Source organism: Mustela lutreola, chromosome 16 (assembly GCF_030435805.1).
Source record: "Mustela lutreola isolate mMusLut2 chromosome 16, mMusLut2.pri, whole genome shotgun sequence".
Classification (NCBI taxonomy): Eukaryota; Metazoa; Chordata; class Mammalia; order Carnivora; family Mustelidae; genus Mustela; species Mustela lutreola.
This window is the reverse complement of record NC_081305.1, coordinates 44,395,528-44,411,358: the sequence shown is the minus strand read 5'-3', so window position 1 is coordinate 44,411,358 and position 15,831 is coordinate 44,395,528.

Below are 15,831 nucleotides of genomic sequence, written 5' to 3'. Positions count from 1 at the left end.
GGGAGAGGCAGAGGAAGGGGAGAAACAGGCTCCCTGCAGAGCAAGGGAAGCCTGATGTGGGACTCGATCCCAGGACTCCAAGATCATGACCTTAGCCAAAGGCAGTGGCTTAACCAACTGAGCCACCCAGGTGCCCCTACACTGACACACTTTTACTGTGGCTAAATACACATAAAATTTATCACTTTAACCACTTTAAGAAATTTATTTATTTATTTGACAGACAGAGATCACAAGTAGGCAGAGAGGCAGGAAGAGAGAGAGGAGGAAGCATGCTCCCTGCCCAGCAGAGAGCTGGATGCGGGACTCAATCTCAGGACCCCGGGATCATGACCTGAGCTGAAGGCAGAGGCTTTAACCCACTGAGCCACCCATGCGCCCCTCATTTTAACCACTTTTAAATGTACAGTTCTGTGGCATTAAGTACATTCTCATTCTTGGGCAACCATCACCACCCTCCTCCAGAACTTTCTCATCTTCCCCAACTGAAACTGTACACATTAAACACTAACTACCATTTTCCCCTCCCCTCAGTCCCTGGCAACAATTCTATTTTCTGTAGTTAGGATTTTGACTATAACATTGCCATTATTGAAAAATATCATCCCCCATCAACCACACGTTTTTCTTAAAGGTTATTTATTTGAGGGGCACCTGGGTGGCTCGGTGGGTTAAGGCCTCTGCCTTCGGCTCGGGTCATGATCCTGGGGTCCTGGGATTGAGCCCAGCATCGGGCTTTCTGCTCAGCGGGGAGCCTGCTTCCCTTCCTCTCTCTCTTTCTCTGCCTGCTTGTGATCTCTGTCAAATAAATGAAAATTTAAAAAATTTAAAAAAAAGGATTTGAGAGAGAGAGAGGCGGGGAGAGGGCAGAGGGAGAGAGAATCTTTTTTTTTTTTTAATTTTATTTATTTGACAGAGAGAGAGAGAAAGCACAAGTAGTCAGAGAGGCAGGCAGAGAGAGAGCGGGGAGCAGGCTCCCTGCTGAGCAGAGAGCCCAAGAGCTCGATCCCAGGACCCTGGGATCATGACCTGAGCTGAAGGCAGAGTCTTAACCCTCTGAGCCATCCAGGCACCCCAAGAATCCTAAGTAGGCTCTGTACTCAGCACAGAGCCTGACTTGGGCCTCCATTCCACCACCTTGAGATTATAACCTCAGCTGAAATCAATAATTAGCTGCTTAACTGATTGAGCCACTCAGACGTCCCTAGCTGAACATTTCTTGTTTGGGGTTTGTCTGGTGTTTCTTCATGAACAGATCAAAGTTATGCAATTTTTTTTTTTTAAGAAAGGAAGAGGGGAAGAGTGAGAGAGGCTGGGGGAAGTGCAGAGAGAGGGGGAGAGAGAATCTTAAGCAGGCTCTGAGCACAGCCCAATGAAGGGCTCAATCTCACAACCCGAGATCATGAGCTGAGCTGAAATCAACAGTTGGATGCTTAACCAACTGACCCACCTCAGGCACCCCCCCAAGTTATGCATTCTTGAGAATATTGTATAGAAGATTATGTGTCCTCCTAGGGCATAATATATAGGGTATCCAGTGTCCATTTACCCCAGATTGGTCATGTTAACTTTGATCACTTGGTAAATGGTTACCCAATTTCTCCATTATATTTTACTGTTAATTCTCCTTTGCACTAATAAGTTGGATATGAGAAGGCACTCTAAGACAAATATTTGGCTCATCAAAATTTCTCCTCAGGTTGAACCTCCATTCATGATTCTTAGTTGATCCAATCAAAAGCACAATGGCTGCAAAATGATTTTCTGACTCCAGCATGCCCACCATATTTTCTAGCCAGCCCTCAGCCTCTTATGTTCTTTGTGACATGCTCTCTTCATTTATTTATTTATTTTTTAGCACTTCATTACTTTCTGGTATAACAAGATATTCCAGGTTCATCTTATATCTACCCTTCTCCAGCTCTAGAATTAGCTATTGCTCTGGGGAGACCTGGCTCCTCTTAATGGGGAATGGTACTAGAAACTATTGTGAGTTGAATTATGTCCTGCCAGAAGGGTATATTACGGTCCTAACCTGCAGAACTTAGGAGTGTGATATTCTTTGGCAAGAGTCTTTGCAGGCGTAATCAAGATGAGGTCCTACTGGATCAGAGTAGACCATAAGTCCAATGACTGGTGTTCTTATAAGGAGGGGGAGATTTGGTGACACACAGGCACACATGGAAGAAGCCCACGTGATGACAGAGATAGAGGGTGGAGTGGCACAACTGCAAGCCAAGGAACTCCAAGGACTGTCAGCAACCACAAGATGAGAGAAGCACAGAATAGTGTTGATTCCCAACCCTCTTGGGAGCTTTCTAGGTATAATCTGAAACCGGTCCCCATACATGGAGAGCAGGGAGAGAGAGAAGAAAGAGAGAAGGCACTCCAGGTTGGTAGGTAGCAGTTTTAATAGGCAAAATGAACTTACATACAAGGTTTATCTTGGCAGCAGCAAGATGAATGGATCCCACCCACCAAATCTTAAAAGTTTATAAAGAGGCCCTAAGTTCAGTCGTGTATACTGTGAAGTGTTTTCAGGATCACAGCCTCTGGGAGCCTCTGAAAAAGGCAAGCAGAACCTCCATCCCAAGGGTAAAGGAGGGGGTTAGGAGCCTCCAAGTGACTGGGTCCACTTCATGGGTCATCAGCGGTCCCATCTTTTTCATGATTTTCCCCAATAAACAGATTCTCCCTCAGAGCCTCCAGAAGGACCCAACCCTGCTGACCCTTTGATTTTGGACATCTGGCATCCTGAACTGTGAGAGTATTAATTTCTGTTGTTTTAAGCCACCTGGTTTGTGGTAATTTATTATGGCAGCTCTAGGAAACAAGATCTGGGCACTAAGTATACTCATTACTACTGTGGTGACTTTGCTTTATGGCTCCTTCAGCAGACACAGCTAGGAAATATGTGTATGTATAAATACACATATATACATACACATACATATGTATGCATGCGCACATAAACATGCTTATCTACATAAATATATTTTAGACATCATGAGTTCACACTAGTACCTGCAAGTTCAACCCATTCCAGAGAGGTCATTGCTGTCTGTCCTTATTTCGTATTAGTATGTCTCTTCTTCTACAGTCAGTACCCTGACTCCTAACACCATAAACACACTGATTTTTACTCAAGTCTACGGTGTACTTAAAATGGTTTCAGGGGTGCCTGGGTGGCACAATTAAGTGTCCAACTCTTGGTTTTGGCTCAGGTTGTGATCTCAGGGTCATGAGATCAAGCCCCACATCAGGCTCCCTATTAAGTATGGAGTCTGCTTGAGGCTCCCCATCTCCCTCTGTCCCTCTCACTCATGCTCTCTAAAATAAATCTTTAAAAAATAGTTGTGGGGTGCCTGGATGGCTCAGTTGGCTAAGCTGCTGCCTTTGGCTCAGGTCATGCTTCCAGGGTCCTGAGATGGAGCCCCTGTCCGGCTCCCTGCTCAGCAGGGAGTCTGCTTCACCCTCTGTCCTTCCCCCAACTTGTGCTCTCTCTTGCTGGCTTTCTCACTCAAATAAAAATCTTTAAAAATTTTTTTAAAAAGTTTCAGAATTGCTTGTCTATACCACTACACAGTAAACAAACCTATTAAAAAAAGAATTCAAGGTTGTGCCTGGGTGGCTCAGTGTGTTAAAGCCTCTGCCTTCAGCTCGGGTCATGATCTCAGGGTCCTGGGATTGAGCCCCGCATAGGGCTCTCTGCTCAGGGGGGAGCCTGCTTCTCCTCCTCTCTCTCTGCCTGCCTCTCTGCCTACGTGTGGTCTCTTTCTGTCAAATAAATAAACTCTTAAAAAAATTCAGAACTTGTTTGCAATTCTTTTCCCATACATACCTTACCCTGCCCAAGACTGAGAGTATTTGTCAAATGCTATGCACATAAGATACTGGCCTAGTTCATCTTTCCATTCCTTCCTTCCTTGTTTCCTTCAGGGTTATGTTATTTATTTGAAAAAGAATTAGTTTCATTTCTGTTAGTTTGCTGTCAGTTATAGGATCCCATACCTTCTAATTCTCACTAATTTATTTTTGCTTGAGTATATTAACATGCTTTCAAAAGTCAACAGTACACAAAAAGTATACTCAGAGAAGTGTCATTCTCTCCCATATGCCATCTACCCCATTTTGCCAAACATACTCCTTGCTTCCCCTTGTAGAAAACAATCATGCTGGCTGAATCTGTCTAATAGAACTATGTTGGAACTCTGGAGTCCACTGAGGCTTGCAACTTCCAGAGGAATACTTAGTTGGTAAAATGCAGTTAACTTGTGTCAATTTCAGATTTTAGCACAATAGCCCCAGCCCAGTGGAAGTCAGCTGTGCATGTGTTCTTGGAGCAGCTTGCACACAAATTCCAAGAGCCAGGATAGGCAAAAAGACCCCTCTCTTCAAATAAAGGGATCTGTGCTCTCACCTCTGAGTGCTCTTTCTGATCACAGAGGTGCAGACAAAGAGGTGGGCAACCATTTCAACAATGTACCTCTGTTGTTGGAAGCCTTTCCCATCTGACTGAAGGGACTTCCAGGGGATTTAAAGGGGCAGAGCTGTTTATTTCCCCTCTTCATTTTTTCTATCCCCCCCCCCCGCCTTTGGGAGACAGGCATTAAATGGTAGGATACTCAAAAACAATTGCATATACAGAGGGAATCAGAAAGTGACCACACAGGGCACCTGGGTGGCTCAGTGGGTTAGGCCTCTGCCTGCAGCTCAGGTCATGATCTCAGAGTCTTGAGATCGAGCCCTACATCAGGATCTTTGTTCAGTGGGGAGACTGCTTCCCCCCGTCTCTCTCTGCCTGCCTCTCTGCCTACTTGTGATCTCTCTCTCTCTGACAAAATCTTAAAAAAAAAAAGTGACCTCACATGCCAGGGAAGGGCTCAAAAAAAAAAAAAAAAACCAAAACCCTTGAAGACCTGAGGTTTAGGGTCAGCCTCATCACAGAGATAGCCTGGACAATAATAAATAACAAAATCCAGAAAACCTGGGGGAAGGGAAGAATTTAATTTACAATCCTCATATTATTAAATTCAAATGTCCAGTGTCCAGCAAAAAACATACAAGGCATATAAAGAACAGAAAGGTATGGCCCATTCAAAGGGTAAAAACCCAATCAACAGAACCTGTCCCCACAAAAGACCTGACTGTATATGTATTAAACAAAAACTTTAATGTAACTGTCTTTTTAAAAGATTTTATTTATTTATTTGACACAGAGAGAGATCACAAGTAGGCAGAGAGGCAGGCAGAGAGAGAGAGTGGGGAGCAGGCTCCCCACTGAGCAGAGAGCCTGATGTAGGGCTCGATCCCAAGACCCTGAGATCATGACCTGAGCTGAAGGCAGAGGCTTAACCCACTGAGCCACCCAGGTGCTCCATAATGTAACTGTTTTAAAGATACTCACAGGGGCACCTGGGAGGCTCAGTTGGTTGAGCATCTGCCTTTGGCTCAGGTCACAATCCTGTGGTCCTGAAATCCAGCCCTGAATCAGCCTCCCTGCTCAGCGGGGAGTCTGCTTCTCCCTCTCCTTCTGCCATTCTCCTTACTTGTGCTCTCTATGATCGCTCTCTCTCAAATAAATACATGGAATCTTAAAAGAAAAAAAGGAGCTCACAGAACTAAATAATGATGCAGAGAAAGTAAAAAAATGACATATGAGCAAATGGAAATATGAACAAAGAGAAAATATAAAAAGAAATGCTGCAAAACATAATAACTGAAGTTAAAAAAAAACTCACTAGAGGGATTGAATGGTTGATTTGAGCAGGCAGAAGAAAAGAAACTTGAATCAGCAAACTTGAAGATAGGACAAAGGAAACTATTGAGTCTGAGAAAGAGAAATAGAAAAAAATTGAAGAAAAGTGAACAGAACTCCTGGGTCCTATGGGACAGCATGAAGCAGACAAACAGAATCCATTGCTGGAGAAGAGAAAGAGAAATGAATTCTCAAAAAAGAAAGCATCTGAAGAAATAATGGCTGAAAACTTCCCAAATTTGATGAAAGACATGATTATAAATGTCTAAGAAGTTCAATTAACTCCAAGTCAAATGTATTCAAAGAGACTCACAGCAAGACACACTGTAATCAAATTTTTAAAAGACAAAGACAGAGAATCTTAAAAGCCGCAAAAGACAGCAGATTTCTCATCAGAAACTTTGTGGAGACAGCAAGGCAAACCAAAGTTACAATAATACTAACTTTTAGAGTAATAATTGTTTCTATTTATTTATTTATAAATATCTATTTATTTATTTTAGAGAGAATGGGAGAGACCATGAGCAGGGGGAGAAAAAAAAAAAGAAAAAATTTGTCAACTAAGAATCATATATCCAGCAAAACTTTTCTTAAAAGTGAGGGAACAGTGCCTAGGTAGCTCAGTCAGTGAAGCATCAAACTATTGATCTCAGCTCAGGTCTTGATCTCAGGGTTGTGAGTTCAAGCCCTGTGTGGGGCTCCATGCTAGGCGTGGAGCTTACTTTAGAAAAAAAAAAAAAAAGAAGAAGTGAGTGAGTGAGAAATTAAGACATTCACCATAAACAAAAGCTGAAGGAGTAGAGTTCATTGTTACTATTTCTTCCCTACAAGAAATGCTCAAGAGAGTCCTGCAAGATAAAATAAAAGGACATTAGACAGTAACCCAAAGCCATATGAAGAAATAAAGATCTATGGTATATACACAGTTATATAAGCTAGCAGTACTGGGGCACCTGGGTGGCTCAGTGGGTTGAGCCTCTGCCTTTGGCTCAGGTCATGATCTGGGTCCTGGGATGGAGTCCCGTGTTGGGCTCTCTGCTCAGCGAGGATCCTCCTTCCCCCTCTCTCTCTGCCCACCTCTCTGCCTGCTTGTGATCTCTCTCTCTCTGTGTCAAATAAATGAATAAAATCTTTTAAAAAAGCTAGCAATACTTTAAAAATAGTTCGTAACTGGACCTTTTGTTTTCTGCATGATTTAAGAGACTAATACATTTAAAAATATTAAAAATAAAACAGGGTCTCTGTGGTGGTTCAGTTGATTAAGTGTCTGTTTCCTGTTTTTGGCTCAGGTCATGATCTTAGGGTCCTACGTGTCGGGCTCTGTGTTCAGTGGGGAGTCTGCTTGATATTCTCTCCCTCTCTCTCTCTGCTTCTCCCCCACTCATGCTCTCTCCTGCTCTCTCTAAAATAAATATATCTTTATAAATAAATAAATAGAAACAATTATTACTCTTAAAAGTTAGTATTATTATAACTTTGGTTTATGACTCCAAAATCTTATTTTCTACACAATTTAAGAAACCAAAATATTTAAAGAATTATTAGTTTGTCTCAGGGCATACAATGTATAAAGATGTAATTAATTCTGTGACATCAACAACTAGAAGGGGTAGGGACAGAATTGTAAGGAAGCAGAGTTTTTGTATGTTGTAGAAGTTAAGACAGTATAAATTCAAAGTAGAGTGTGTAACTTTAGGGTGTAAAATGCAATTCCCATGGAAACCACAAAGAAAATAGCTATATAATATATACAAAATGAAATGAGAAAGGAATTTTAACATTTCAATACAAAAAAGTAACTAAGCATAAAATAAGACAATGATGCAGGAAATGAGGGACAAAAAAACCAATAAGGCATAGAGAAAAAATAGCAAATAAGTCCTCCCTTATCAGTAATTAAATGTAGAAGACAGATTAAACTCTCCAATCAAAATGCAGATATTGGCAGAACAGATTTTTTAAAAAAATGATCCAACTGAATGCTGTCTACAAGAAGCCGATTCAGATCCAAATACATAAATAGACTGAAGCAGAAAGGATGGGAAAAGATAACTCTATTTTATGCAAATAATAATCAGAAGAGCAAGAGTGGCTATAATAATATCAGACAAAATATACTTTAAATAAAAAATGCTTACAAGAGATAAAAGACATTGTATGTATTAATAAAAGCCTTAATATACTACAAAAATATAGCAATTATAAACATTTATATAAAGAGGCGAGGGTGGGAGGTTGGGGGAACCAGGTGGTGGGTATTGGAGAGGGCACGGATTGCATGGAGCACTGGGGGTGGTGCAAAAACAATGAATACTGTTACGCTGAAAAGAAATAAAAAATTAAAGGGGCGCCTGGGTGGCTCAGTGGGTTAAGCTGCTGCCTTCGGCTCAGGTCATGATCTTAGGGTCCTGGGATCGAGTCCCACATCGGGCTCTCTGCTCAGCAGGAAGACTGATTCCTCCTCTTTCTCTCTCTCTGCCTGCCTCTCTGCCTACTTGTGATCTCTGTCTGTCAAATAAATAAATAAAATCTTAAAAAAAAATTTAAAAAAAAGAACGAAAAAAATTTATATACCTAATGACATCCCATTAAAATATATAAAGCAAAGTGACAGAGCTGAAAGGAGAGACAGAGAGTTCTACAATAGTTGGAGAGTTCAAAAGCCCACTCACGATAATGGATAAACCACGAGACAGAAGGTAAGTAAGGAAACAGAAGACAACCCAACAGACTAACTAATCTAACAGATATATACATAACACTCTCTCCAACAACAGCACACACATTCTTCTCCAGTGAAAAATGGAACATTTTCCCAGATAGACCATATGTTAGGCCACAAATTAAGTCTCGATAGATTTTAAAAGATAGATGTCATATAGAGTAACTTCTCCAGCCACAATAGATTGAAGTTAGGAGTCAGTGACAGAAAGAAAACTGAAAATTCACCAAACTGGGAAATAAAAACACACTTTTAAAGAATCAATGGATCAAAGAAGAAATGACAGGGCAAAATGAATTAGTTGAATGAAATGAAGTTGAATGAAAACAAAAACTTATGAGATGAAGTGAAAGTGGTACTAAGAGGGAGATTTATAGTTATAAATTCTTACATTTAAAAATAAAGATATCAAGCCAACAATCTAACTTTACAATTTAAGGAATTAGAAAAAGAACAAATTAGACTTGAAGATAGCAGAAGGAAGAAAACAATATTAGATCAAGACATAACTGTAATAGAAAAATAGAAAAACAACAGAAAAAAGTTAATGAAACCAAAAGTTGGTTCTTCAAAAATCAGCAAAACTGACAAACCTTTAGTTTTTTGGGCTAAAAGAGAGGAGCGACACCTTGGTGGCTCAGTCAGTTAAGCATCCAATTATGATCTCAGAGTTGTGAGTTCAAGCACCCAACCCCCAAGAAGAGAGAAGACTCAAATTACTAAAATCAGAAATGAAAGTGGAGACATTACTAAATGTTCTACCAAACATTTAAGATTTTATTTGTTTATTTATTTATCAGAGAGAGAGAGGGAGAGAGAGCATGCACAAGCAGGCAGAGTGGCAAGCAGAGGCAGAGAGAGAAGCAAGCTCCCTGCCAAGCAAGGAGCCCAATGTGGGACTTGATCCCAGGACCCTGGGATCATGACCTGAGCCGAAGGCAACAGCTTAACCGAATGAGCCACCCAGGTGTCCTTGTTTTACCAAACATTTAAAGAAGAGCTAATATTAATCTCTCTCAAACTTTTCAAAAAAAATTGAAAGGGAACACTTAATGAAGCCAGTACTACCCTAATATCAAAGCCAGTACTACCCTAATATCAAAGCCAAATAAAGACATTACAAAAATAAAAAGGATTATAAGAAGATAGTATGAATGATTACACACCAAAAAAATTACATGCCAAAAACTTCCTAACTCATCTATGAGGCCAGAATTACTCTAATCTCAAAGCCAGATAATGATACCCCAGAAATAGGGGTGCCTGGGTGGCTCAGTGGGTTAAGCCGCTGCCTTCAGCTCAGGTCATGATCTCAGGGTCCTGGGATTAAGCCCCGCATCGGGCTCTCTGCTCAACAGGGAGCCTGCTTCCTCCTCTCTCTCTCTGCCTGCCTCTCTGTCTATGTGTGATCTCTCTCTGTCAAATAAATAAATAAAATCTTAAAAAAAAAAAGATACCACAGAAATAAAATGGAGTATTAGTATGAACAATTACACACCAAAAAATTGGATAACCTAGATGAAATTGATGTATTCCTAGACACACAAAATCTACCAAGACTAAATCATAAAAAAGGAGAAAATCTGAATAGATCTCTAACTAGTAAGGAGATCAAATCGGTAATCAAAAACATCCTGACAAAGAATAGTCTTGGATGTGGTGGCTTCACTGCTGAATTGTACCAAACATTTTTTTTTTACTCTTTAAGGATTTTATCTATTTATTTGACAGAGAGCAAGAGAGCACAAGCAGGGGAAGCAGCAGAGGGAGAAGCAGGCACCCCGCTGAGCAGGGAGGCCCAACACAGGGCTTGATCCCAGGACTCTGGGATCATGAGCTGAGCTGAAGGCAGACATACAACTGACTGAGCCACCCAGGTGCCCCTCTACCAAACATTTAAAGAAGAACAATACTAATCCATTTCAAACTTTTCCCAAAAAACTGAAGGGGAACACTTCCTAACACATTTATGAGGCCAGCATTACCCTATATCCAAGCCAGATAAAGACACTACAAGAAAGAAAACTACAGACAGCCACCCCTTATGAATGTTGGTGCAAATATCCTCAACAAACTACCAGTAAGTTGAATTCAGCAGCATATTAAAAGGATCTGACACTGTGACCAAATGGGATATATTCCTGGGATGCAAGGATAGGATAGTTCAATATTCAAAATTCAATCAATGTAATATACCACATTAACAGAATGAGGGAAAAAACCCCACATGATCATCTCAGTTGATACAGAAAAAGCATTTGGCAAAATTCAACATTCTTCCATAATAAGAACATTCATAAAACTAGAAATAGAAGGAAACTACCTCAACATAATAAAAGTCATATGTAAAAAACTTACAGCAAACAACATATTCACTGGTGAAAGCTGACACTTTCCCTCTAAGATTAGGAACAAGGCAAGAATGACTGCTTTCACCGCTTTTATTCAACAGAGTACTAGAAATTCTAGCTAGATCAATTAGGCAACCAAATTAAAAAGGAAGAAGTAAAATGTTCTGTTTGCAGATATTATGATCTTAAATGTAGAAAATCCTAAAGACACTATAAACAAAATAAGCTGTTAGATCTAGTAAATGAATTCAGCAAAGCACCAGGATACAAAGTTAACACACAAAAACCAGTTGCATTTCTATACGTAACAATGAACAATCTGTAAAGTAAATTAGAAAATAATTCAATTTGGGGCGCCTGGGTGGCTCAGTGGGTTAAAGCCTCTGCCTTCGGCCCAGGTCATGATCCCAGGGTCCTGGGATCGAGCCCCGCATCAGGCTCTCTGCTCAGTGCAGAGCCTGCTTCTCTCTCTCTCTCTCTCTGCTGCCTCTCTGCCTACTTGTGTTCTCTGTCAAATAAATAAATAAAATCTTTAAAAAAAAAAAAAAAGAAAATAATTCAATTTACGATAGCACCAAAAAGAGTGAGATACTTAAGAAAGTAACCTGAACCAAGGAGGTGAAAAACTTATATGGTGAAAACTACAAGACATCGCTGAAGGAAATTAAAGAAGATATAAATACATGAAAACACATTCCAGGGCACCTGGGTGACTCAGTCGGTTGAGCATCTGACTCTTGATTTTGGCTCAGGTTATGAGTTCAAGCCCTGTATCGGGCTCCACATGGACCATGATTAAGATTCTCTCTCTCTCCCTCTGCTCTTCTCCCCACCCTCACCCCTGCTCATGTGTGCTTGTTCTTTCTCGAAAGAAAGAAAGAAAGAAAGAAAGAAAGAAAGAAAGAAAGGTGTGACAAGATTTTCATCTCATGTAACTTGAACATGTGCTGGTTTTTCCTGAAAAAAGGGAGGAGTTTTAATGTGAAGATGAAAGAAAGGCAGAGAAAAGGTGCTCAGTATGAGACATGCTGAGTTTGAGGGGTCTATGGAGCAAGAAAATGGAAATGTCTAGTGAATGTTGGGAAATTAATGGCTGAAACTCAGAAGAAAATCCTGGGCTGGAGATGGAAGTTGGGAAGTCATCAATATAAAGATTGTCACTGAACTCTTGGAACTGTTGAGATTATCCATGCAGCATAAACCAGAAAGAGAAAAGAGTGTAGGCTGTAACTCTATAGAGCACCATTTAATGAATGGGTAGAACTAGAGGAGACAGACAAAATTCTAATGTCTACATTTGATTATATTATTCTGAAAGGAAACACGAGGTTTCTGGATCAGATACCAGACTTTTTTTTGTTACTTATAACAATAACTGCATTAGTTTCCCATGGCCAGTACCCTACAGGTTACAAGATGGGAACCAGACCGATCCTACTCATGTAAAAGTTTTTTTTTTTTAATCACAAGAGAGAAACGTGAAAATTATGAATCTGAGTTTATACAGACTACATGCTGCCCTCTGCCACCATTCCCTCCTAAGAGAGGGAAAGAAATTCAATCTTCCTAAAGTAAGCAAATCCCTCCCAACACAATTAACTTCTCTCAGGGTGTGTGTGTGTGGGGGGGGGAAGAGTAGAGTCTCTACCTTATAATGCAAGCATTTAGCTCTGAGAGATAATTTTTATTACCCTTTGAACAGAAGCAGATGCCCCTCGGTCTAACATCACTGGAACATGAGAAGTAAATGGGTCTGGAGAAAAGGAGACATTCCCCCAGCATGTCATTCTCCTTTGCTCAAGAAACCAAAACGTGCAGAAAAGTGACAATTTTCAAAGAGTGTTATTTCCCTGACAGAGACTTTGATGGGAAAACAAGAGAGAGGCAGAAGAACAATCAAGAAAGTGTAGGACCAGGGGTGCCTCTGTGGTGCAGTGGATTAAGCCTCTGCTTTCGGCTTGGGTCATGATCTCAGGGTCCTGGGATTGAGCCCTGCATCGGGCTCTCTGCTCAGCGGGGATCCTACTTTTCCCTCTCTGCCTCTCTGCCTACTTGTGCTCTCTCTCTTTCTCTCAGTGTGTCACATAAATAAAATCTTAAAAAAAAGAAGGAAAGAAAGTGTAGGACCAGAGAAGCCATGGGAAGACAAATATCTGAAGGAGACAGTGGTCAGTAAGGTCTGTTACTTTGGACGTGTGTGAAAAGGACTGAAGGGGATTCATTGCATTTAGCAACAAGAAGGTTGTGATGACCCTGACCAAAGGAGATTCAGTGTAGTGATTGGGCCTGAAGCCAGACAGCAGTGGGTTGAGAAGTGAATGAACACTGAGAACAAAACATAATGTAAACTCAATAGGGGGAGGGAATAAAGCAGCAACTCCTCAGAAGGTAGGGTGGGGAGACTCTAATATGGGAGAAACCCACACGTTTGATATGCTGATAGGCCCAACTCAGTGGAGATGGTAGTCTTTAAAGGTATAAGAGAAAAAGCAGAATACTGGGGATATTGGTGTATGTGAAGTCTTTGAGAAAACAATGGGATCCAGAGCCCAGCTGGAGTTAATTTCAGACAAGGGCAGGGGGTGTATCTTTCCAACATGTAAGAGGAATAAGAAAAGACAGGTAAGACTGTAGATGTGACAAAAAGTTAAGAAAAAAAATTCTCTAACACTTGTTAAGGCACAATAAGGAAGATTTTATTCAAGCAGGGGACGACTATCTAGATAGATATAGGAACCACTGTGATGGAATTTTGCATCAGGAGGGAGAGATTGGGGTCAGCTCTGAGTACAACAGGACCAAGTGCAAATTTATAGCCAAGGAGCAGGGTAGAGGATCAGTGGAAGGGAAATTACTAAGAGGAAACATCAGGAGGAAGAGGGGATTCTGGCCAAACTGACCTAATGAAATTTTTACCAAAGGCAGGCCAGGGCAACCAGTCATCACCTGGCAGGAACCTCATTAGAGATGATGGGTGATCAGATCTCAAGGGTGGGGCATGGTTTTGCTAAACTGACTTAGCAGGGTTCTTGATAAAACTGGATTTTAAAAAAAAATTAAGATTTTTATTTATTTATTTATTTATTTATTTATTTGACACATAGAGAGAGATCACAAGCAGGCAGAGAAGCAGGCAGAGAGAGAGGAGGAGGAAGCAGGCTCCCTGCTTAAGCAGAAAGCCTGATGCAGGGCTCAGTCCCAGGACCTTGACATCATGACCTGAGCTGAAGGCAGAGGCTTCAACCCACTGAGCCACCCAGGCGCCCCTAAAACTGGATTTTTAAATGCACAGTTTGGCCAAGGAGAAGGTTCAGGAGTCTGACAAAGTTTGGTCAAGCAAAGAATCTGTCAGAGCTCCCATCTAATACATCCATTTTTCTTGAGTGAAGTAAAAAGTTACTTGTTGGAAGCATGCAGGGAATGAGAGAAGAGTTTGTAAGGCACCCATCTCCAGGGAAGCACAATGTTCTCCTGTGGCACTCAGTATGGGTGCAAGGGCAGTGAATGTGGTCAAACCGAACAAAGGCTTTTCTTTTATAGGGAGGGTGGACAGGGACTTAAAAAAAATTTTTTTTAAATTCTTTAAATTTCTTTTCAGTGTACCAGAATTCATTGTTTATGCACCATACCCAGTGCTCCATGCAATACATGACCTCCATAATACCCACTACCAAGCTCACCCAACCTCCCAACCCCTGCCCCTTCAGAACCCTCAGATGGTTTTCAGAGTCCATAGTCTCTCATAGTCTCTCCCCCTCCAATTTCCCTCAACTCCCTTCTCCTCTCCATCTCCCCATATCCTCCGTGCCCATTTTTTGACATGATTATCTGTTTTGTGTATGTTGAGTTTAAGAAGTTCTTTATAGATCCTGGATATCAGCCTTTTGTCTGTACTGTCATTTGCAAATATCTTCTCCCATTCCATGGGTTGCCTTTGGTTTGTTGACTGTTTCCTTTGCTGTGCAGAAGCATTTGATCTTCATAAAATATATCTATGAAAAACCCACAGCAAATATCATCCTTAATGGGGAAAAGCTTGCAGCCTTCCCGTTGATATCAGGAACACAACAAGGGTGCCCACTCTCACCACTCTTGTTCAACATAGTATTAGAAGTCCTAGCAACAGCAATCAGACAAAAAAGAGAAATAAAAGGTATCCAAATTGACAATGAAGAAGTCGAACTCTCTCTCTTCACAGATGACATGATACTTTATATGGAAAACCCAAAAGACTCCACCTCCAAACTACTAGAACTCATACAGCAATTCAGTAATGTGGCAGGATACAAAGTCAATGTACAGAAATCAGTTGCTTTCTTATACACTAACAATGAAAACACAGAAAGGTAAATTAGAGAATTGATCCCATTTACTATAGCACCAAGAACCGTAAGATACCTGGGAATAAGTCGAACCAAAGAGGTAAAGGATCTATACTCGAGGAACTACAGAACACTCAAGAAAGAAATTGAAGAAGACACAAAAAGATGGAAGAGCATTCCATGCTCATGGATCGGAAGAATAAACATTGTTAAAATGTCAGAAGTTTTTCTAGAAACGGAGCAGCAGTTGAAGGCAAAAGCGAAAACTCACGGAACTTGGGAGGGATCGTGCTGGAAACTGCAGTTTGTAGGATATGGTTACCTACTGGAAAATCCAGTGGGCAGCCCTCCTGTGCCCTGCAGAGCTGCAGAAAGGTATACCGCATAGGGAGCGCCACACCATGGACCCCGGGAAATACAGTCTCGCTCCGTGGCTCAAACTGGGAGGCCACTAGCCGTCCTGAGTGTTGTTCCAGGGGCCCCCTTCCCGGAGGGACAAAGTCTCCCACCTCAAGGGAGATGCCGCACTACCGCAGCCGGGCCACCCCTTCACGAAGCTCTCGCAGCCCTTCCCTTCCGTCTCGGAACCGGAGATGAGTAGTGAATTCTGTTGCAGAAGGCGGCAGCAAGCGCATGCGCAACCAAGGAAGACAGCCTGTGGCACTCCACGAAGGAGGC